This window comes from Stigmatopora argus, chromosome 9 (assembly GCF_051989625.1).
Source record: "Stigmatopora argus isolate UIUO_Sarg chromosome 9, RoL_Sarg_1.0, whole genome shotgun sequence".
Classification (NCBI taxonomy): domain Eukaryota; kingdom Metazoa; phylum Chordata; class Actinopteri; order Syngnathiformes; family Syngnathidae; genus Stigmatopora; species Stigmatopora argus.
This window is the reverse complement of record NC_135395.1, coordinates 9,532,969-9,558,032: the sequence shown is the minus strand read 5'-3', so window position 1 is coordinate 9,558,032 and position 25,064 is coordinate 9,532,969. Positions and strand designations below refer to the sequence as shown.

At 40.3% G+C, this 25,064-nt stretch overlaps 1 protein-coding gene across 2 annotated transcripts in view; it reads right to left on the bottom strand.

Annotated features, from left to right (window-relative positions):
• Window positions 1-25,064, bottom strand: part of tnmd (tenomodulin) — a 152,017-nt gene that overhangs the window by 60,639 nt on the left and 66,314 nt on the right. For both annotated transcript variants that reach the window (XM_077609450.1, XM_077609451.1), the window contains exons 4-5: window positions 14,787-14,907; window positions 14,032-14,123 (exon numbers count right to left, since the gene is read on the bottom strand). The gene's annotated coding sequence lies outside the window, so the exon portion shown is untranslated. The remainder of the gene's footprint in view (window positions 1-14,031; window positions 14,124-14,786; window positions 14,908-25,064) is intronic.

Sequence of the window (25,064 nt, the reverse complement as noted above, 5' to 3'; positions counted from 1 at the left end):
GTCCCCGGCAAGACCGAAGTAAAAGACTACGACATAGATGCAAACTGTTCCCTTGCCATTTCATTATGACCCTGGAGACGAGCACGGTACGTAATACAAATGCTCAATATAACCTGTTAGTTACTCTTCTATTGGTGACCGGCGACTCTGCGAGCATGAGTTTGGTTTCCTAATTAGTTTTCATTTCATTTCACAATCATTGAGTTCGTCTGTGGCTTGGCCCACCACACTGACGAGGATGTGAGATTGTAAACATTGAACTAATGTAACATTTAGGATCATTGGCCTCAACTGTTTGATAAATAGTTCAGGGTGAAAATGTTGTTTGGTAGTTCTGCACAAACAAGAATTAAATATAGCAAATTGAATCTGTCCATGTTCCAGACATTACCAAGTAATTGACACAAAGGTATTTTTCTGAATATCCATTTTCTGAAGGACTTTTCCACACCAGTGTCACGGCATCTATATTCACAAGAAGGAGTAAAACACACCTGACTCCAAATTGCTTCCAAATAAACGACCATAACTCGCCTTTAGTCAGCTGAAGGAGAATTGTCCACTTGTGCAACGTCCCTTGGGGGCATCTGGGCTGGAGGGAAGGCACTTCAGCAAGGAGACATGCCATGAATTGTGAGGAGAAAAGGTGTGACACATGAACAGATGGGTTTGCTCTATTACTCTCTCGCTGTCTTCTGCTAGCAGGGTGAGGAACGAGGGAAGAGGTGTAGAGAAATGATCTGTGTCAAAGCATGAGGCAAAATTGATCCTTCACCTCAGCACACAAATGAGGCCCGATGGCACGAGGACTATCAGAGCAATTAGGATCCATTTAGCGGTTGCTACTGCCTCTGCAAGTCTCTACAGAGGTCCTGGCTGAAGAATCATCAACACCACATTGGTGGAACAAGATGAGAGGAGTTGTATAAATACGAAGAAGGTCGAGGCATTTTGAATTTTAATGAGCTGAAATCATTCAAATGAAATAATGTCAATAAAAGGGGAAGGGAGAAGAAGGGAGAGAAAACACTAATTAAAATTAAAATCAATATTGATTTACAGAAGCACATTACTGTCCCCCATGGTTACAGTTGGCTTGTGGTTTTAGCATGACCTGTAATACTCCAACTGCTTCATTACTCTGCAGCGTTTAAAATGCATGCCTGGTACTTGGTGGGTTCTGGCTGAAGTACAAAGTACTTGTCTTTTTAATGGTCTTGCTCAGGGGCACTCTGACAAGAGATGGTGGTAAGGACGCAGCTTGTTCCCTCCCGCCTTGGGTGGGGAGGGTGCTGGAGTGTCAGTGGTTAAAACCAATAACCTTCCAATCATATGCCTATCTCTATAAGCTGGAGGCCATTGCTGGCAACAGAACTCAAAACCCAATTATTGGCCCGTAAAGATGTGCCTAGCAGGGATGGGTGGTCTGGAAAGGCAGAGCCTTGCCTACATATGTACACTAGCAAGACAAAAACAACCATGCATAAAATAGTAACGCCGACTGAATTATTTCCATTTTTGTTCCCCGCTCAGTCAATTACAGAAGTTGCATGTTTCCTCTACAAATACGGTCAGAAAAGAACAGCTATCAACCAGACTCACTTCAAATTGTGCAATCCAATAAAAAAAGTCAAAATATACTTTGTAACTAACAGGAGGGAATTGTCAAGTGTCTGTTTTATTTTATTTCTTCCACAAACTGTTCCAAAACCTAATATAATCATTACAATGTTCCATTGTAAGGGTCATATATTTCAAATATGCGTTTTATATTGTAGATAGACTGCATTCTGCCACCATATTGTGGGAAATAGGTGTCCTATTCTCACGCAGGCCAAGTATATTATATTCACATGCCACATTGAGAAAATCATTCTTAAAGTCCTTTCAGCCATTCCCTGAAGTCCGGTAACGTTTTGGCATTTGCTTGGTACGCGGTCATGTGTGAAAGCAATATGCCGGTTCGGTTGACTTGGACATTAGCTGGAATTTTAACAGCTTGCCACCTAGTCACAAGTCTGGTACATCATTGAGGCCACACTATGTCTGAATGTAGAAGGTAATGCTCCACTTTAATATTGTCATTCAGTCTGGTCTTTTATGAATGGCTCAAGAAACTGTCGATAAAGTTATTTTGCAAATCCAATCTATAAATTTTACCCACACTAGCTTCCAAACTATTAATAATTTGGATTTAAAATCTATTTATTGTTCTTATGGACATACACGTGTTTTGGTTAATACAGATGAACAGACCTTAAGTAGAGTCATTCAGCCTACTTTAGCCAATATTAAGAAAATATGGAGACAAGAAGTGTCTCTCCCGCCTCTGATTCACCCAGCTGCTTTCTCTGATCTACAAGCTAGGTTCACTTGGCTTGGATGATAATACCATTTTATATGCACACTCACATATTTTATCCAGCAGGAAGCCAGAATCGGTGCCATCTGACAGCACCTCTAAAACAACTGCAGATTAACGACAGAAGGCTAATCAAATTCCCTCAGCCAGCAGGTTCAAGATTCATCAGCGCTCTTCCTGCGTGCATATGGTCTTTTTTTTTTTAAATACACTTTACATAAATTATAGTAAAGCACATTTATATTTCTGTGCTCAAGGTTTTCCTTGCCCCAGTTAGAATTCTTTGGAAACCACAATAATAAATTTCAAGACATTTATTCATTCATCTTCCGTGCCGCGAAGCCTCGGAAGGGTTGCGAGGGTTGCTGGAGCCTATCCCACCTGACTTTGGGTGAAAGGCAGACTACACCCTAGACTCACATATGTCCACCAACCCAGCCAGAACCAGGACAGGGGGGCTCACACCTATACAGACAACCAAGAATAAATCGGCCCTCTGTCCAGAGGTACTAGACTCCACTCCTAACCCTCAAAACCACCAAGGGCTGACCCAAGTGAGAGAGGGGCGGATGCAATGGATAGGGAAAAGGAGGAGGCAGTCCTACCAGTTCAGAGGTGCAACTACCCTCTACACACCGGGCATAAGGGACCCAGAATCCCCAAACAACTCCTAGACTGGGCTGTTGCGGGAGGGCCATCCGCCAGCCTCACCCTTGCTAGCATAGGAGCAAACCCAATCCACCGGGGCATCCACACCGTAGATACAAAGGTGATAGATCAATAAATTGGGAAAATGCAAGACAAGGGGTTCATTGACATCCAAATGTATCTAGGGAGGGACCACAATATTGACAACTTTTTGGTATGGCAATCGTTTGCAAGCATAAAGGTTGACCATTTCAATTGTGATTAGACAACATTCAATGTTTCCTTTCATAATTTTCATCTGGTGACTCAAGTACAAAAAGCAATCCCATTTTTTCAGAATTTCACTGCAGAGTGCCAGTCCACAGGAAGTCACGCACAGTCTGAACAGGAATAAATAAAACAACATGTTTTGGGCTCCAATTGGAGTCCTCACAGCAAGCAGGAAAAGCTGCAGTTTGTGCTTATTCACACTGTTATCTTAATCTAAATTCAACCATGTCCACTTTTATGAATTTACTCAACCCACTGTGTCGAAATACTGTTTTCCCCGTGCTGTCGCACAATTATGATGTTGCCAACTTTCAAGATTGCAAGCTAATAATTCTAATTCGAGTCTTAAGAATGTATACCTTTTTCTCTCATGCTCATTTGCACCTTTCGTGAACGAGAACAACTTTTCATCAGCATATATACATAAACTGCCACACTACAATTATTTTGTCGTAAAACTCGATAACTGCTCAGAGAAGATCGCTCTTAACATCTCAAGTACTGCCTCTTCAGGAACTGGAACAGAGGAAGCCATGACCATTGCCCTGTACATGAAAAATCTGGAGCTCTGGGACATATGCCGGACTGCTGTCCAATGACTACCGGTCAGCGTTCAATACCATCCAGTTTTCACAATGCAGTAGATTATATTTCTAAGATAAAGCAAAGCAAAGTCAATGCTAAAAGAGAGCAAAATTGTTGGATGGATGGCTTTGAAAACTTCCTCTAAGTGTTGCCTGGTGTTGCTCTCTCGGGATGTCCATATGATGGCAGGCCTCTCTCGGAGTCTTTTCACTGTGTTGATGGAGAAGCATTCTTAAAGCTGTTGCGAGGTCAATGTGGGGCCATCACTCTCCCTCCTCACTGCTTCTGCTTTTTCCTATACCACTCTACTCTGTGTTTTATCACAACCGTCATGTGTCTTTGGAGACCACAGACGGTATGGATCGCAGCGTGTCTATGACGGTGATCGATCTGCTGCTTAAACTGACTCATTTCAGCAATGCATCATTGAACATTTTGAATATTGTTCAAACTGGTGTGAAAAAAGTATGCAATTATTAAAAACTCTATGCATCGTATGCAACTGAGACAAACCTGAATACAACAAATGGCCAGAGTTAGTGTGGCAATTCTTAAAGAACATTTCCACTGCATTATGCAAAGTGGGAAAGTTGATTCTTACGCTACTCACTGCAATTACCTTGCAAATTTGTGCACCCTGAATATTCATAGACAATTGATTTAAATTCAGATTTTATATTTTGTGGAGAGACAAGCTCTTTCAAACGGGAAGTTGAACACAATCATTTATATATATTTTTTGAAATGGAATTTCAACCTGTTTAGATAGGAGTCAATGAGTTAATGCTTAAAAATAAATAGGTAACAAAAAAGATCTTTGTTTATGCAATTCGATTCCTTTGAAAATGATGTGATCTAGCTTGATTTCTAATCATGTCATTGGATCAGGAACATCAAAATTTTAGAGTGCCGCCCAAATTTGGCGTCTATAGCCCTGTGTCCCGATACTTTTGAAGAGCTAACACAGAACCCAAAATGAGCACCCTTTGGCTACGAGACATGATTAAAAGCTGTTTATGTATCTGTATTGGGGCAACATGGCAAGTAAACATTCCAAGATTAGACCATCTGTTGAGTGGCGATACCATTTCAATTTAAATGTTGATTAGTCTGCTTCTAATTTATGCAGACCGTAACCATTATTTACATGGGGAAATAGCTGACATTATGGCGTGTAATAAAAATCTCTTTGCAGGTAGAAATCATTCGGCTCAAACTAAAACTAATTGGGTTAATAAGCAATTTATCTTTGTTTGACACTAACTGACAAACGGGCTCCAATTGCCCCATATTTTTAGTTGATAGTGTCCTTTTCACCTTCGCAAGGAAATTGTGAAAGTTTTTTGCGTGTTGATGGCTGAGAATGAAGGAGAAAAACAACATAACCAGCAGCTGAGACAACAATATTATGTTTTTTTTTGGTCTTCCCTATTTGAATGTCAAAAGCATTCATTCACATGCTGTGTAATGAGCCTCAGTGTCCTCAAGATTGTATTGATATTTTTATTTTTACTAACATGCAGAAGGGCAACTCTTTCCACCAACAACACAAACACAAAAATGTTTTGCGAAATTCTATTGACCTTAAACTTGTTTTTGTGAGGGTTTTTTTTGGGTAAAGAATACATAAGGAAACCTTCATGTTCTTTTCATCTTTTATTCTTAAAATGTAATCATCGTTTCCTTGTAATGTGAACTAAATATTTATATTTCAGTGGACTATTATGGTGGAAAGAAAAAAATATGACTAAATACTAGAAGGCTCACCAACAATTTATTATCATGCATAAGGCGAATATGATTAGTGTATCAATAAACTGCATATCTCATTCGTTCCTAATTTTTTAACATTGCTAACATTATTTGACGTCTTTTAACCTTCCTTACGGAAAACCGGCCTTTAATACAGACAGATTACACAATCTGAAATGTTGCTGCTTTTATATTTAGTCACTTATCATTTATTTCTTGAAAGTATGATACATTCCTCATCTGTCGCAGGAGTTGTTAAAATCTTCTTCACTTGTATTTTGCTGCCTACTGGTGCCCAATAATTATACCCACTAGGAGTCAAAATGAATTAAATTCCTCCTAATCTACATGCAATTCTATTATTATATTCTTATGAAGCAAAATATAACTCTTGCCATTTTTCAATGACAGCGATGTCTGAAAACCATTATGTATAACAACATATTTGCCTGTTTTGCTTTAGTGTACCATTTAGTTACATTGAAAAAGATCCAAAACTGCAAATAGATAACTAACTGGTGGATTCTTCAGTCACTAAAACAAACAAACAAAAACTATTTCAATAAATGAGATGTTAATCAACTGACAACCAATTCAGGTTTTACTTTGTGCCCTGCTCAAAGTCAACTGGGATAAACCTGAACCCTAACCCTGCCTCAGCCTCGCTACAGTAGCCATTGTTATTGCTCAACCAATCATAGCACCGACAAAGTTAAGAGCAAACTTTCTCCACTTCACAATGTAACCAGATTAGCGTTTTCTGCAGGGCCACAGACGACACAAGCATTGTTCCAGCTGATACTCTTCGTACTTGACAACCCACTCCCACTCCCCATCACAACACGTTTCATAAATTTATTAGAGGATTTGTATATGCACTGACACCTGCTCCCTGCCACTAGAGCAATGTAAATAATCCCATCACACAGCAGCGACTCATCAGCGGCAAGCTAATCCCTTGTTTAAGGCAGTTACAGCGACCCCACCCATTAACAGTGCCCTCATAAAGCAAGAGCTTAGCATATATTAAAGAGTTCTAATGTGGTATTTGCTTGCAGCCAACTTGAAATCAGTGGCAAGGCGAAAAAATGCCACCTCTGCTTGTCAGACTCCACAACTGCTCGCTTCTAAAAACCAAATCTTACATACCGCTTATCACCAGGGTTTTGGTGGTGGAGTGGGCTGGAGTCTATAACCCTGATTTTAAGCAGGAATCAGGGTACACCCTAAACTGGTCGATCGCCAATTGCAACAATATAGAGTATATACATGTGTACTTTAATATATAGTCTCCCTGAGTCATAAATCAAGGCAACGGAACGTAGTCTTTGGTGAGATGTTAAAAGAAGTGGTGTCAGCTCCAAGAACTAAGCTTGTGTGAAGACCTCTCGACTCTGTTTTTTTTAATTCAACTCTAGTTTTTAACTCTGAGAATATAGTTCATGGGCAAAGGCACCATTTGCTCTTGTCTGTGGTTAAGTCATCTACAACTGACATGGTAATACATAAATTAGGATATTCAAAAAGAAAACTTTCCCCTTAATCTTGAATACATATCCATATTTTTCAATAAATTACATGATACATGCAACAAGACAGCATGTTCTTAAACATACTGTGACATTAGAAACAATATAACGTCTTCCAGCCATGAAACAGAGGCATTAAAAATCTCAATTAAATCATAATTCTTTCGCATTTGTACCTGAAATACAGCGCGTGTATACTTTACTTCTTTCTCAATATTTGCACTCTGACAATTATCTATTTTGTTGTCCTTGTGGTGTGTTTGTAGCTCCATTTAATGTTTTTCTTACTCACTGGAAGTCTGTCCTTGATGCTTCAGCCGACTGTTTGTGCCCACATTTTGTAAATCCAAGCACTGCTGAATAAAAGCTTGTGTGCTGTCGTGAGGCAAAGTGGAAACTAATCAAATCTTCCATTTACTGACACTGATTAAATAGTTATTCACTGTATCTTATAAAATGGGACTGCGACAGTCCTGCAGATGATGAAAAATCAACTTTGCATGTGCCACGGGAATTAAACACTCCAAATCCAAAACAACCAACAATTTTTTCCCCACACGAGTTGTTAGCTTACTTTTGTCTGCTATCTTTGTTACATGCACCGCTATACACTGCCCATATCCTCTAACTGTTCAAACTGCTGCTAGGGGAAGTGTTAAATAGTTTTCTGTTTTTGGGTTGTTTTAAGTTTTTTTTAATAGCCTTTTGCATTTTTCTTCTCAAGGCTGGTGTGAGGAGAGCATTCAAGAATCTGTACTCTAAAATGAACAAAGTTGCATTGGGAAAACTGCTGTGCAAGGACTCCAAAGCTCTAGAAATACCTTTTAAGAAATGAAAGGAACACACAGTAAAATCCCATTTTCTTGACTTCTGAATTATTATTAAAAATATCCATTGTGCATTTATGTAGACAAATTAACACTCACTAACGTATGCTGCATATGCCTGAATGCACATTTATGTTGATATTCGTTTGTACACCTTACCATAGCGATAATGTTCTAATAGCCCTTGCAAGGAAGCAGGCCAAATTAATACATGGTGCTTATTTAGTTAGAGTAATAGCATTCTCGTGTATCACTTCTTGTTTCTGAGCATTTTAATAATTTAAGTAAATATTCCACTTAGATATGGCTCACAATTAGAGGTACAGTACTCAATGTCAAGCAGTTTAACACAAGTACCAGTTCAGAGTCTCACAGTCTACAGTTTAATTCCATGTTTAGAAGGGATCTTGATTTTTTTTTACAAAAGCAGGGATTCTCTATCTTTTGTCTTATCTGCAGTTGACCACTATGACCCCGTACAACATGTCAATTCCCCAGCGACATTTAGTCTCAAGTCCCATGCTTTCATTTTTGCACTTCATGCCCTTGAACAGTGTTCTGGCAAAAGTGCCTTTGAATCCTGCAGAGGTCTGTAGTGTAGTCAAGGAGCTCAATGATTAACTGCAAGTGCAGTACGACCAAAGGTTCTATACACAACAAACAAAACAACAATAAAAAAGGGAGGGATTGTGAACCCTTTTAGAACTGGGGATTTCGCTATTTGCAGAATTTAAAAATCACTTTCAAAACTCAACATGGGAACCTGTAGGTTTAGAACAGATTTTAGGTATGATCTGTTTATATTCAGAGACGAAACTTGGACTGATCGGTCAGAATGTTAGCTCTAGGTATATCATGTTATTTTAGTTTATTTTTATCTCGGTCCTCAGAGGGATCAAAATATTGAAGAGAAAATATACCATCTTGTATGGGTGGCCTTAAACGAGAATGCCTACAGTAAGCATGAATAGACTCACACTTGGTGTCCCAAATAAAATAAGCACTCTTGAAAAACAGTATCATAACGAGAGTTTTTGAATTCTTTCTGTTGGGAGTTACAGATCTACTGTACCTTACCACGAGGCATTCCAACAACCCCCTACAGCAAGTCAGCTGCTTTTCTATCAGCCCTTGAATTCTTTGATCACTGCCTTGGCCCCCGAATGACCAGACCTGCTCCCAGGAGCGAGACAATCTCATTGCAGTTGCTCGGCCCCGATGCTGGGTGGCAATCAGACTCTACCTCAGAGCTCGGCTGTCATGACCCGTGGGGTCGAGTGCGAGAGCCGGTTGCGGAGTCTCACATGCGCTTGTATTTTAACGGGGGCCCCTGTAAGAGAGGCGTCAGTAGCATTTGAACTGGCGCCAAATGGAGAGGGCTCGGAGCACTTTTCTTTGTTCCCTTATGAACCCATGAAGAAGATTCTGTCAGAGCGGCTGCGTGCCAGGGGCTTTTCTTCCTTGTCGCCATGAGCCAAGTGTCCATGTGCAGTAACTCCACCACCCCTCACTATCTAAATTATGATGCCAGACAAACCAGGCTAGTGAGCTGGCAGCATATGACCTTCCTCTGCACCATTCTGAGCTGGGTATCAGCAGAAGCCTTTGTCGGTCTAAGCGTCTTTGTTTCAATGGTTCAAAACAGAGGTCCTGCAAATGTCACTCGCTAGCAGAAGGATTTACTATCTGCTGGGTTACAGTAGAGTACATGCCTTTCCACGCCACTACTGCCTTAGCCCGCTGATGTTCACATGTTCAATTTTAACCACATTGTGGACGCCATTGCTGTCTAAGCCAGCCAGCCAGAGTTGCCTTCAACAATTGTTATTCCAGCTTCCGCACAATGCAGGTTGGTTGATTGCCATTAACCTAATGACACGTGTTACAATGGTATCGCTGCGAAGTAGAGCAAAAACCCATGTCAACAAATGTCTATGATGAAGGACGCACACTAAAATATGACACGCGTACTATAAAACATGATAAGTTAGTATGAAACTTACACTAGCATTTGCATTCGACGTCTATTGCTGTAAATGGAAAAGTATCTGTAATGAATCTTCTTCATTAAAATGAACTATTCGACTTGGATGCTGCTTCTCTTAATTAAAAACTGCCGGGCAAAGAAAGTGGTAATTAATTAAATAAAATAAATAGCTAGTATGAATTTGGTGCTCAGTAAAGTCCCGAGTAATTAGAGACCTCTGTGATAACTTCTACAGTTTCAGTGCAAATCAGTGAATGTTATCGCACTGATTGGGCTCAGATTGGAAGGTTGGTGAAGTGTCGGGAACGACATTTAGCCCTCCCAAAAAAATCACAGTAAATAGAAAGATAAAAAGAGGTGCTGATTGTATGAGTGGCTGTTGCATACATAATGAAATCACAGGTGGCTGGACAAATCAACTAACTAAAAGCTGTCTCTTCCCACAGTGAGGAGTAAAGTATATCTGTCAAATTTTCGTTTTAGTTAATGCATCTCTAGCAAGTGTAGAGGAATCATGTTGGCTCAGTAGCTTCATAATTGCGGATTTAAGAAAAGACAATTTATTGATCTATTCTGCAACTCTCAAATCCTCAAGAGAAACTTGGAGTTTATGTTATAACTGTCGTGCACCAGAGCGGGGTGAAGTATTCAAAAAATGTCCATATGTACAACTATTGTTTGTACTTTAAAAGAACATCAATTGAATAGTCGTAATCTAACAAAGAATTACTGGGGGAAAAGGCATTCAATATCAACTCCAGATTTATTTAAGAAGAAGGGAAACATAACCCTATAAAGTCGCGGAAAAACATGCCAACTCAACACAGCAATGTCAAAGCCTGGATTTGAACCTGTCCTAATCAAATACAATTTATGAGTACTTTAATGCCAGCATCTGGCATACACAGTAAAATATCATAGACACCAACATGACTACAGTACATGCCTGAATGTGCCTCAGTAAGTAACATTGGCCAATGCATTCACACACAACTAGAGTGTCTGAAAGCAGCGGTGTTTCATACAATATTTAATGAAACATTGATCACAAGGCGCACAAGTGGTGTCAAGGGAGGGAAAACGGCATCAAAACAAAACATTAGGATGCAGTGAGATGATCACATATTCACTGTCATGCATTTCTTTGGCACATCCATGAACAATCTTTTAATGTACCACGGAGGTTGTGAAGACTACCAGCCAACATGTTGTCTTGGCAATGTATTTATTTTGCCCCTCTCACAGGAGGAAATCAAGGCTAAAGGTACACAATCAGTCCTTGCAAGCATAAAAGTTTGGCCACCTCTCTACTAAATGCACCAGATCCTTGTGCAAAGTCACATTGGCGCGACACTCTCGCCTGCCAATGTGGTCATACTGCAGTGGGCGAGGAGAGAGGGTTAACCTATGATTCATCTCCTTGCACCTCAGACATCTGGCACAGAGTACAAGTGAGGTAGGACGTCTCGGTCTAAGCATCACACAGGCCGTGTTCTCTTCTCTCCAGGCACGCCAAGCAATTGACTCATTAGTTCGCTGTCAGCTGGGACTAAGTGTAATACATGATTCATAAGAAACACTGTAGTCTTGCATCTGCGTACGTGTACGGGGGTTTAGTCAAAGTTGGGGGCGAGGGGAAGGTCTCCTGATAGGTCTAGGGTCAGGAGAACCACTGAGACATTGTGCAGATGCTTATCTATAAAAGCATATGCACTGAAATATAATTATTAAAGAGAAATATGCAAGTGCAAAGCCCACCAAGGTTGTACCTTTAAGAATTTGTCTCATAAATAAACCTCAATACTGATACAAAACCGCAGTTGACCATATCTTAGCCTTTTTATAACTTTTGTTTAAGGCTTTTTGTTTAAGGCCTTTTGTTTTCAGCGAAACAGGAGATGCATTCATATTTTTACCAAATTTGAACAGGGTTATGTTGAGTCTTTCTTAGGAATTATTGTCATTTTAAGTATGTATTACATCAAATTGTATTTTTTACATCATCAATCGTAACAATTCCATACATTTTCCAATAACAAATAACCTTATTACCAGGATATTATAAAAACAAATATAATATTTTAAAGAATCCCAATTGCATTGATGTCCGATGTAGTCGTGTGTGAAGAAATAAGTGAACCTCATCACAACACGGCACTGAACTAATCATTTTATATTACTATACACTGTATGATTCACATGCTAATATGGTTTCATGGTCAGTTAAGGTTGTTAGATGTTTTATGCCCAAGCCTGCCGCCTCTACTTAATTGCTAATCAATGTATCGACTGATGGAATTTATTCTATGTCATTACAAGTCGTTGACGACTACAGTTGTATTCGCTCGGTGTCCTGTGACCAATTGGATTTTACTGCTAGAATAAAAGCGGCCTTGATATATTGAGAACTACGTCACGACACTGTTAGCTCAGTAGTCAACACACAAACGTTGCATTGCAGAGATTCATTCTCCTTGTGAGGCCAATTAAGGCAGCCTAGTCCATGTGTTGTACTTTACTGCGGATATGTACAGTAACAGCACCCTTGGGGGAGTGTGGCTGGGGTGGGGCTCGATTTAATGACGTGACAATGCAATCTTGATTGGAGACGATAGCGGCATTACAATGGCGTTAAGGGTGCATGTAAACAAATCAATTTGATTAAGGTTTCAAGGGGCAAGCATAATTACCAGTGAAATGAAAGTGTTTTTATTACAGCCCCCGCAACTGGAAAACGGATCACTTGTTAACCGTACACCACCATCACATATGCAACCTATAGACAGAGTTTCTGCATACCACATTTTACTATTGTGACCATTGAATGGGTAGGAAGGCTATAAAATGATCTTCATGGACCTTGAGTGATATGGTGATAGTACAAGTGTCCTGGATGTACTGAATTTTAGGGCTCAGAGAGTTTACTGTTGAAACCAGCTCTCAAAATTATATTAGTGAGAGAGAGAGTTTAATATCTAAATATCTACTGTTGAAACCAGCTCTCAAAATTATATTCACCAGGGCGACCAAACGTCCGGTCACGGCCAAACGTCCGGGTGGCCAAACGTCCGGGTGACCAAACGTCCGGGTGACCAAACGTCCGGCGACCAAACGTCCGGCGACCAAACGTCCGGCGACCAAACGTCCGGCGACCAAACGTCCGGTCACGGGCTTAAATGTGCCTTCTTCAAAATGATTTTTAAGTCAAACATGGTGAAAGTATCTATTATCGTTTCTCTATTTGGAATACCTAGTTCCCAATCTAGCTACACTGCATGAGGTTTCATGAGTCCCAGCTCACCTTAAAGCAAGTGACATGTACAACCATGAATGATTGTGAAATTACTTTTTTTTTTTTTTTGCATCGCTAATACATTGAAGCTCAGTGGGGTCGTGTCGCTTTTGTATTTTCACATTTTCAGCATCGATTGGGCTCTCGAGGAGGAATAGTGTCAAACTTGACAGGTACTGAGAAGCCAGACAAGTTTGTACAAAAGCAGAAATATTTCGCAAAGTGTTGTCTCGTTAGTGACGAGCAGCTCACCCAAGCTCGGGGTTCGCAGTTGCTCCTAATGGGTGTCATTTGAAAGTAACAAATCTGACAGCTATTTGAAGCCAAAACTGGGAACATCAATCCTTTAGTAATACAGGAAATTCTCCAAACGCTCCTAATTTGTCTTTTTTATTATTAAATACAAAAAGCTCTTTGTTTGTCTGCCCACGCCTCTGACAAGTAAAACAATTGAATGCCCCTCATTAGCTCGATATTTTTAGATAATAATAACAGATATTCACTAGTTGCCTTTAATAAAAAAAGGTGGCAAATATAGTGGAGGCCCCCCATAACATTTCACACTGAGTATCTCTATTTGTGAGTATATTTAGACGAGCTCATCATGATTTCAGTATTCAATTCTTTTGTTTTTGCTTGTGCGCTGTGGTATTTTTTGTAATGTAAAATGGGTGCTTTGCCATGGCTTTAAAATGTTGGGAAACCCTGGTAGACTGAAAGTGACGGAAGAAAAAACAGCCTGGATGCTTTCTTATGGATAGTTTAAAAAGATGACTTACCCTACTTGCTCTTTGTACTCTTGTCTTGCATGCATAAGAAGTCGAGATAGATTTGCATCTGCTATGTCTACCTTCATGCATTTTATTCTCTCCTGTTGAGAAATAAAAGCACTGTGAACTTGAACATCCACTTCACCTTGTCAATGTATCTGCCATATACTAATAAGCCAAAGTCAAACCCTTCATTTATTTATTACAGTCAGGCATTTTTCATGAGTTTGCCTTTTTGTGCTCCACAAAAAAGAGAATTCCAATTCCAATTCAAGGGCTTCAGTAGAAATGTAATATGCTAACCTTATTAGAACTAAAACCTCAGTAGAGAATCGTGATAAACTATGTAAATTATGTATCAAGGAATATCCAGTTTTTTTAAATTATTCTTCTCCAAGTCATAAATACCATCAGCGTATGATTGAAAACCGTTTTAAACATAGTTGACTTGACAGGTGTTTGCAAACACAGTACGTGCACATGTAATGATAGCTTTGAATGTCAGATGCAAAAGCAAGTGCTTGGCGTTCCCTTTAGTCAGTAATACTGTACATGAAATGGCAAAACAAACTGTGCTGTAATGATGTGGAATAGCAGTAAATCTGAAATGCAGAAAGGGGATGGATTGAAGAGAAGGAGGTTGTTCTGCCTTTTTTTCCATGTCACGGCCTGACAACTTGTCTTATGCTTTAACTTAATGTCGGTCAGTGTAGTTTACATCATGGTGTCAGCCGTGCGTCTGAATAGCAGAGCAGATTACTCACCGCCTTTCTCCCGCCAGCCAGATGCGACCCTGACACACGAAATGAGTTTTGGCGATGAATGAAGAACAGCCTGGGAATGGAAAGTGACCAGCATATTGTTGCATCTCCCTCAAGAATGACACTGAAAAAGAAAACACGATATCATCAAAGCCAGTCAGGAGAATATGAATTGCAACACACAAATGATACAGAAACAACCACAAGAGCATCTCTACTATTGTGTCCGGCGTATTTCTCTTCCACGTTTCCATAATACATTCTAAATGTGCGCTAACAATATTAGGAAATAAGCAGTACATGTCTATGACCTCTGTCCTTATTTGAGCTCGATCTACAGTGCATTAAAATTCAACTCCCACCACCCTGTTGAGATATGGCCCACTAATGTTAGCTCCTGTGTCCTTGGCAAATCTCCAAGAAAAGCTGTGATGAACAAGTTCAGGAATAAAAACAGGTGCCACAGTCTTACCCCATTCTTCTGCTTGAATGAGGGGATGAAAAGACAGCCATCACTTATCATGGCTTACTTAACCTTGGTTCCGTTTAACCATTAGTCTGAATCACAAGACGCCTTTGTGCTGTAATTTACGTGGCCACCAAGTCAGAGTCTGCTGCTCGATGCATCAAACACTCACATTTGTTCCAACAATGCAATGTAGGCAAAGAAAACAAAGAAACCCCTGAGAAAATCCACTAAATGGTACCCAGCAAGTTGTAGAAGACTGATGAAAGTGTGAATAAAAACCCACAAAAGAAATCTGTGAATGACAGCAAATTAGCAAATATAACAAAGAAGATGAATCTTCTTCAATTACACGCCGGTCAGGAGAACTCAATTTATACGCTGCTGCATATACTGGCTATTAAAGGGTTTATTTGTTATAGCGCCACCTGTCGGTTCCCGATAACATTCTTGTCTTTGTATGGATGAATGTAACACACTATCTGATTTATCATATTGCTTCATTTTATGAACCACTTATTCTATTGAGGGGGTGCTGGAGCCTAGAGGTATAGTCCAATCCGGTTGCTAGCCAATTGCAAGGCCTGGTAGCAACAAAATTAACACAATATCGCAACGGAACAGTATGCACACTTTTATCAAATCAAAGTGACAAGAGAATTTGATAGGTGCCTTTCAGTTACACCTCTCAAATGAACTTGTTTTCTTTCTTAATGTTCAAACAGCAACAAATTAAACAGTGCAATTGTCACCAGATGTGACCGTGAAGGTCACGCTCACGTTGAATGTTTTTGGTGTTCTCCTTTTATCGACCTACCTTGTTGTTGTTTTCCTTGAAAGGACGTCCTATCTAAATACTTGTAAGAAGATTGGAGTAGCAGCTGTGTGTGTTTAGCCGGTACAATTAACAGGCATTGAGTCACGCATGGGCGAGGCTACACAAAAATGCACAAACTCATTAATTATTATGCAAATGTTGGACTCATAAAAATCACAAGGAAAGTGAGTGTGACCAATGCACGTAATTGTCGCTCGATGCCGTGACCCCATCTGGTTTTGTTGCTGTTGGCGTCATGTGGCGACGGCTGAATTATGATTACCTTGGTCAAGATGCCACTGCGCGGGGGTGTTTGAAAAGCAAGGGGAAAGTTGTTGTAAGGTTGAAACTGCTCTCATTGCACAGCGTCTGGGGATTTTGCCAGGATCAATATATAGGTGGAGTGACAGCCGTACACTTGATTAAAAGTGACTGCTACATTTGGCAGGCTCGGCCATTACTTTCCCACTCTGAGTCTCAGGGGTGAAAGTGCATAAAGTGACGGGCCTCCGTCAGCCCTCCATTACCACCTCTCGGAGGTGCCTCAACTCCAAGGCGGCTAGGGCAAAAAAAGGCTGACGGATGGTCCGTGGGGAGATGGAACTGAGTGAAAATAGAGGTGCTACAGGTCTCATGGTCTGTATATGAATGTGTATCGAAGAAATGTGTCAGTATGCGCCACTTTGTATGTGTATTGCTTTGGAATTCTCAAGTGAAGGTAGGCAGATGTGTTTTGGAGAATCAGCCAAAGGTTGGGGATGGGGAGGAGAGCGTAAAAGCTAAAAGTAGACGTTTCAAAGGATTGAGTGGGAAGTTGCTCTCACCGATTGAGAGGAAAATTGCTAATAGCTACCGAAATTTCCTGTACATAAATAAATATTATGCCACTACAGTCAAAATAATTTTTTAGATGGCAGGGATACAAACAAAAATGTTTTTGTACTGCCTAATGTCCAAGTCAGCTTAGCCGGCAAGTAGCGTTTACACTTAGAGGAAGCTGGGTAAATACCAGTACATTACTGAACTTTTTCATATGTCTGAAGGGACTTATTTTGATTTCCTAAACAGAATACAAAATGCATGTCTGTTTCTAATAGCATCAAACCTTGACACACTCAAAACGCTTTTAAGGGAGCGGTAATAAAAGCGGCAAATGTCACTCTTCAATGGATGGCTGGATGGGTTATGTTTTTTTCTGTGCATATCTTCTTAACCCTATTATTGCATCTGCTAACTCATATTGCTTGACAAATTATATGTTATACAGTTGTATATATAATTATGTCAACGACTAAAATAAAGCAAAGGCAAAACGATAATGTCAGAACACCTACAAACTATATCATACCTTAACAATCCTATACTGCTAACTATTGTCACCCCCAGTTTAGTTACCTACTTGCCTCCCCCTGACAGAACCCCAAATGATCATCTCCCAGGTACGCTAACGCTGTGTGCTGGTATGTGCACATGTGGCTCTGTTGCCCTTCACATGCGCGTGCATGCACGCTAAGCCTCGATTTGTGCTCAATCTCGGGCTCATAATACGCTCTAAAGCAGGCAACACAACCTGCAGACACAGCTGCAGCGGGTCATCAAAAATGATTCAAAGGGAGAGATCCCATTTAACCCAAAACCTCAAAGCCTGTGTTCCAGTGAGCCGTTCCAAAGAGGTTCCCCGCTTGCCACTGCGCTGCCATAAAACCCACGCGTCACTGGACAACATGTTTACCCATCTCCAATTCACTGGGAGAATGTCAGGGATGTTGATTATGCTTGCCAACATCCTCACAATTAACCGAAAAGTCACTCCATTTTTGTCCTTCAATCAGGTGACATGACCAAACAGTCACTGCTGATTTTAATTTGTATAGTAGAACAAAATAATGACATCAACCATCATCTTTGGCGTTGTATTACCTTCACATTACCCCTCCCCTGTGCCCCTCCTAACAATCAGTAGGCGTTATTTAATGGCAGGTTGATGAATGGAGCTCTCAAGTTGGTACATGGGAATGAATGAAGCCTCCATGCTACCTGCGACATAATGTCCACCTGTCTCCCTTTTCAAAGACATAATAGTGTTATTGTTTCTGCCCTTCAGGCCTTTGGAAGATTCAGGAGATTTCCCAATGGACTGTGGTATGGTTGCATTTAAAAAATGTTGATAGATATGGTATGCTATGATATGATCTTTGATTCATTCACAGAAGCCAATCGTATCTCACAGAAACCGACTAATGCAGTATTGCTGTGGCAATATGGCATTTTATTTGAATACAATTAATTGTTCTTTTAGAATAAACGATTATTTGTTAGGTTCTCTTACTCTAAACATGAGGCAACAGGACATTTTTATACACTGCTTGATTTACAGTTAGGCAAGTGAAATTCAATGAAAAAGCACGAGAAGACCACCATGAGGCCAACATAAAAGTTACCTGTCAGTACGTTTACATTAGGACAGATAAGCCTTCCAGTATGAGGTGATTGGCACATTAGAATTCTGTGTTCGTTTTGTATCTGCGAGAGGTAGCTCACCAATATTGCAAACCACTACTGAAGTTGATCCATGGTTGCCATGGAAGCACCAAGATGAGCCTCCTCAATAGGAATGCGAATTAAAGCTGATATTGTGTAGTCATTGGCCTTCAGACACCAAATTATATATTCACAAAAGGTGACGAAAAGAAACATTTGATGAAGGTAACTTGGAGGAACTGTGCGTATTCTTGTGCAAAACAGACTTTTATCACATTCAACTATTTGACTCCCCCACAAAACAGTTCAGTTATATTATTCTTTCTTATTTAAATGATACGATGAAACGATGTTCGCGTTTCATCTCCTGAATGAAAATACGAGAGTTATGCGCCTGATCGTGCCGCCTTTCCTCGAGAAGAGCACTGTCAATGCAACCCTCACAAGGCAAAGGGGTCAATAATACTCACAATAACTACTTAATCCCTTAAACTCAGCCTTCTGCTTGGCCAAGAAAATGTCTTTGTGGTAGGAAGCATACAAAAAAAATCAGAATTTTCTAGAGGAAGTATGCAGATTCTCTTCTTACTGGCATGAGAATCAAAATGGAATTCATATCATTTTCACATTCCAGTCATTTACTATGTAAATCCATATTCATCAAGGCTTATGAGGATATGAAATAAATCCTATGAGGTCAGATGATCCGCAGTGTTATTATGTTTTTCTGGTGCTGGTGTCAGATTGAAAAAAATAGATATGCTCACAAGGGTTGGTATGAAAAAAAAAGCTATTATTTTATACTACTACTTAACTGGGCCTATTTCCACAGCAGCTAGTTGTTTAAAAATGAAGCAAAATCAGAAGAGCACACAATTCCTTGTGTCCCAGTTAATTGAAAAGGGCATTATTTGCAAGTAATCTTCAACCAAAGTCACCCGATTGAGTGCTGATGCTCATTGATGCAGTTTCCATGCAACACGTGATAAGAGAAGTGCCCGAATGACCCTGACTGTCTTTCCACAAATAGATCTTGCCGGGCATTAAAACACATTTGAAATCTCTCTGGCAAGTAGAAACAGTTGGCTGCTGCCAAGCGTTCTTCACGGGGGCTGACTCTGGATGCGTCTGCGTCGTGAGGTTGACGCTATTAACATTTTTTAATAAACACCTTGCGGAGCTGGTGACAGCAGAAGGCATCCTACTTGACATGCTCCCTCCCCGGTCTCATGCAAACAGCTGTTGGGCGCACCCATACATGCTGCCTGAGAATACACATTTTGCCACCATGTCTCGTGTGGCCACTGTGCCTTAAACATATGTTGTGACTTAAGAAAAAAAGACATTATGTATTGTTGCAGGACAGTTTGAAGATCTCTCGGGTGTCCTAATTACATGTCTGTGACACGGTACCTAAGGAATTGAGAATTATAACATTTTATCTTGTCAAATGCCATTTGGCAATTGGGATTTTGCACAATTTCTTGAGACAGTCATCCAGCTAGAGATAAAAATGTTGTCTCACTATTTATCATTGAATAAGAGCTTTTCCTGCAATGATCACCCCACTGGGGGACTTCTAAGTATGATGCCCAACCATCAACATATGCCAGTCTCCCTATACAACAAGCGCTTGGATTACTTTGACTCAGGGGGGAACATCATCACAGCTCTGGACTGCCCCAGTGTGCTTTTAATCATATAATGAAGAACACAGTGTATTACATCAGACTTAAAATAAAGCAAAGCGGGTATTAACAGATTTCCTTGATGGGCTTTAAGCTGTAGTTTATCAGCCCATTATTATTAATATTACTATGCAAACGATTCAAGTCTGATGCTTAAAAGCTTTTTTTTTTATCTGCACCAAACAATATTTGGTTACATGATTCTTTTTATATTTGTCTTTGTGTGATGATCGTCGCAGTGAACATTAGGGATACTTAGCTCTCCCCCTTTGGAGCGTTCTTTTATGGCTTTGGCAACATTTCGGTGCAATAAATAAGAAAAAAATAGGGCCAGTTAAGTAAGATATTCAAGCCGCCGTGTTCTAAAATAGTATTTTAATGTTAAAGGAGGATGTTTTAGGCTTTCACAAGGTTAAGCGCCATTTGCCAAAATGCCTTTTACAACTTGCATGCAGATGAAGGCGGTTTCACATTTTGGCTTCAAACTATCATCATTAAACGAAGCGTCCGCCTCACTACATATATATTTGTATACATGAAATGTCTTTAACAAACAAGAACAGCCAATTTGCCTTGATTACAAGCATTGATTACAATGATCTGAGTGACTAAGAATCCATTCAGAGCAGTTTTCTGCTAGAAGATGCCAACAGAATAATCTACAAAAAGTAGGAATGCAATAATCACCAAACTGAACTTATTCTGGCTCTGCCCAGATTTTTCTTAAAAATTAATCAGTGAGAGAAAAATCCTTGCCAGAGCCTTCCCTAACTACAAATTGGCCAGGGAACCAAAAAGCTGATATCGGTAGGTCCAGTATACCACCTATTTCTAACTGTAACTAATGTAGTTCCAAATTCGGTTGTGAGGATTCACACGTGCAACTTTTATTGTACCTCATAACATCATCATTGTCATTTGCCTTCATGATGACTCAATTGGATTGTCTCCATTTGTAAGGTGATTGCAGCCAATGTTATGTTCTAAAATCCTACCTCCTCTGAAATAGATTTTTTTTGTATCCCCCCACAGATCTATTAGACATGCATTGGCTAACAGGAGGCTGGGAAAGCTCCTCCTCGCTGAATTACAGAAATCATCTCCCATTAAGCATTAAGCATTTTAATGGGCAGATGAAATTCAAGGACACCCTCAATGTTATGATTATCACTTCAAAGACAAGCTGTTGACATGCTGCAAAGTGGTAACCATGTTATGAATGAATCATGAGGACAGCTTTTTGGTCAGAGGGCTCTTCCTCCTCTCTGAGGGGTGGTGGGCAATGTTTCTCTTTCTCGCCAATGACAGGTGGGGCCATGGATGGAAGGACCTTGTTTTCCGGGTGGAGATGAACAGAGACTGACTTTTGTCGGTGGGCCGTGCTTCTTGATAGCGTCTTGTCGTGCCGGGATAAACGACATGTTAATCAGCTTTAATGCTGCATGGCGACAGGGCGAGTGTCATTAAAATGCTTTGGAGTATTTCGGAAGCCCTGACGAGTCCATGTGAAATCACTTTTGCCGTTAGAGGGTGCAAATATATGACACGTGCTCTCAAATCAAATTGATGTCATACTGATCTCCATGATCCATATTTTTTTTTTCTTTAATCTTTCTCACAAGCACCAAATGCATCTGCATCGTGAATTTCGGACTCATAGCAACCAAAGGCATCCGTTCCTCTATTTTTTTCAATGCTCATATGTTATTATTCTTACCAAAACCCCTAATATGTTAAGTAGCATACGCACATTTTTTTCAGGGGGTGACGTGCATCTTGGAAGGAAACAGGTGGTGCTTAAAAGTGTCATATTTTGACAAGAAAATCCCTTGGCAGAGCATCAGTATTAAAGCAGGATTAAGCTTTGTTGTCAACTTCTGTGTATTTTCCCCTTCTTCAGGATTTAAAAGCAGAAATGTTTGTGTCTGTCACACACCTACTTTACCTGAGCTCATCTTTAATGTGTTCTGTGACAACTAACTAAACACGTGTCTACCATCTAACCAATCAGAGTACGTGTCAGGAACTCATGAATTTATTATTTCGATAAAATATCATGAAGTCGTCGTAAAACTGTGGATAGAGTGGGAGAGTTGGGTGATTTAAAAATGGATTCTGCCATATAGCGCGGCAATACATTGCACAGTTTTCAAATCAATTCAAAATCTGCCTAAATCCATCTTTACACGTCTGTTTTTACTGGAAATAAACAGTAGACGGCTGCACATTCACTGGTGTTCGCTAATCAGTAGGTCAGCAGTTGGTAGATCACACATGACCATCGCTCATGAAACACTATGGGAAACACTGCACTCACTTATCAACAAAGAGAAGTACCACTTGTCAATGCAAAGAGAAAGCTCTCTGACTCAGCTTTGGTAGTTTCTGTGCATTTCCCACAGCAATTTGTGAATAACAAATCTCTAAATAACTGTGTACGTACAAAAACGTCCCATTTGCAAATCATGCTCCAATGTTACAGAACATGTACAATAAAAGCTTATCTCTCCTCAGTGGGGAGAGTTTGCTAGGTGGGCAATAGGTGTCCTAGATCAGCCTACCTCCCTCCTTTTTTTTTCTTTTTTTTTTTAAACAAGCTGGCGGGCCGTCGAGGTCCCGGATGACGACTGTGATCTTTGGCCAAGCCAAGTCTCCACCAGCCCAGTCAGAGCGGCACTTCTTGTTCTCTGGCCAACTGGCCTCCTTCCCCGTTTGAGCGGAGGCCAGAATGCCTCCTCGTTTCGTATGCTCAACACTTCTTTAGCCCCACCATGAATGCCACCCGTCCCTGGGCGCCCTCCACAGCCTCACCAGAGAGAAGGATTAAACAGATTTATCCTTTTTATTTTTTTATTTTTTTAGATGAGAGTAATCACCTATAATCTCAAATTCTAGGCCTCTTGATAATGAACTGAGGGCTGTTTGGGCCATTTGGATCAGCTCGCTCAGGTCACCTACTTAAACCATGAAATGGACCTGTCAGAAGAGTGGTGCAAGGTCTCATAGAGGAAATGGAGATAAGGTGACCAGTGGGGGGCTTGTAAAGTCTGATTCCAGTCTTGTGTGGGCCTGGCACTCACGATGCCTTGGCAGTCGACCACTCAGCTATTGATCCTGGCTAAGATGGAAACCCTCAGGAAGTTAAGCCCTCATCCGATATGTAACTGGGAGGATGAAACAGCAGATGAGGACATGTGCTCACTCTAATCTTTGAAAAACTTAAGAAGTGGAGCAGCATTTTAATTTACTAGGCTAAGGCAAAAATAAAGGAGGAGCAACCGTTTCCATGCAGATTCAAGTACCTTCAACGTTATGTTTAAGGGAAAATTTAAAATCAACCACATTTCACGTTTCAATGTCACGTGACCTTTGTATGTTGTGATTATTTCATTACATATTGTCTGATTTGAACTGATTTGTAGGAAATGTATGGCTAAATAGACTTCATAAAATAATGTAAAAATTCATTATCCATTCCTGATCCCCAAAATCATGAACAATATCAAAAACAAATTAAATAATTTCAATAAATAAAAAATCCAACCGATTCACTCATTAGAAAAAGGAATAAACTTGAAATAATGGCACAATCGCAGTATACTATCGTTTAGTGTTTTCAAATGACTATCTCCGTAATATGTTAAAGGGGGCGGGGCATTGACATGACGAGAACATTTTTTACATTTAAACTAATTTTGTTGTGATATTTCTTTCGAGGGGTGCAGAGGTTGAGAGGGACAAGAAGACTAGATTTAGTGTCGCCAGAAACCAGAAGGCATTTATAGTCAGTATTAGGTGGATCCTAAAATCAGATTGAAGGGCTTGTAATAAAACGTGCTGGTGGAGTTGAACGGCAACTACTTTTTCCAGAATCCTGTGGAAATCTGACAGTAATTGTTGAGATTATCTGGATCAGAGGCTGGCTTTTTAAGAATGGCATCTGTGCCACATTGAAGAGAGAGGTTGATAATACTATCTATAGCAGTATGCAGAGGACACGGGATCACGAGAGCAGGTGGAAAACTTAGTCGTGGAGCAACAGTGTGAGGGCATCCACCTGTAGGAGAAGGAGAGACAGAACTGAAATGGGTCTCGGTGGTCAGAAGTGGTTGTGGTGGGAGGCACACTTGTATAGTTGTTGGTGGATGCCATCAACTTTCTGCAAGAAATCCAGGAACAAGGACCTCAAGTTGGTTGAAACTCAGGGGTGTTGGAGTTGACAATTTATGGTGGAGAGCAGCAGCCTGGGGTGACTTAGCCATTTATTGATGAGGGTGGAGTAGTAATGGGTTTAGCCTGACAGAGAGCACCTTTGTATTTTAACAGATGTTCTTGGAAAGCTTCAAGGTGGACAGTTAAGGCCTTTTCACACAAGAGGAAGCAGTGTGCAGTTTGCTGTGCAGAAAGACAGTCAATGTATATGTGGGTGTTCCTGGCAGTAGCAAGGATTTGGGGCCATAATGGATGGAGTGGCAAAACATGAGGGAATGTGACTTATACTCTAACGCGACTTATATATACACTCATATTATATTTATACTAGTATATGAAAAATACCTATTACAACAATACAACAAACACAACGTACAAATGTCTTTTCAGGAGTTTCGATTTTACCTCCAATGGCCAGTGCAGCCATTTTTTTGAGAAAAATATCGAATCGGTTTTAAACACGTGTACGGCAGTATGGTTTCAATTTAAAATGAATATGCAAATGTGGATTTCTCTTCACATAACACGTCACATGGTCATTTTCATCCCCATGTTCCTCTCTTAATCAAAGGCCCAGCAAGTAGCAGATTTTTCTAATGGTTTCACTCCATTACAAC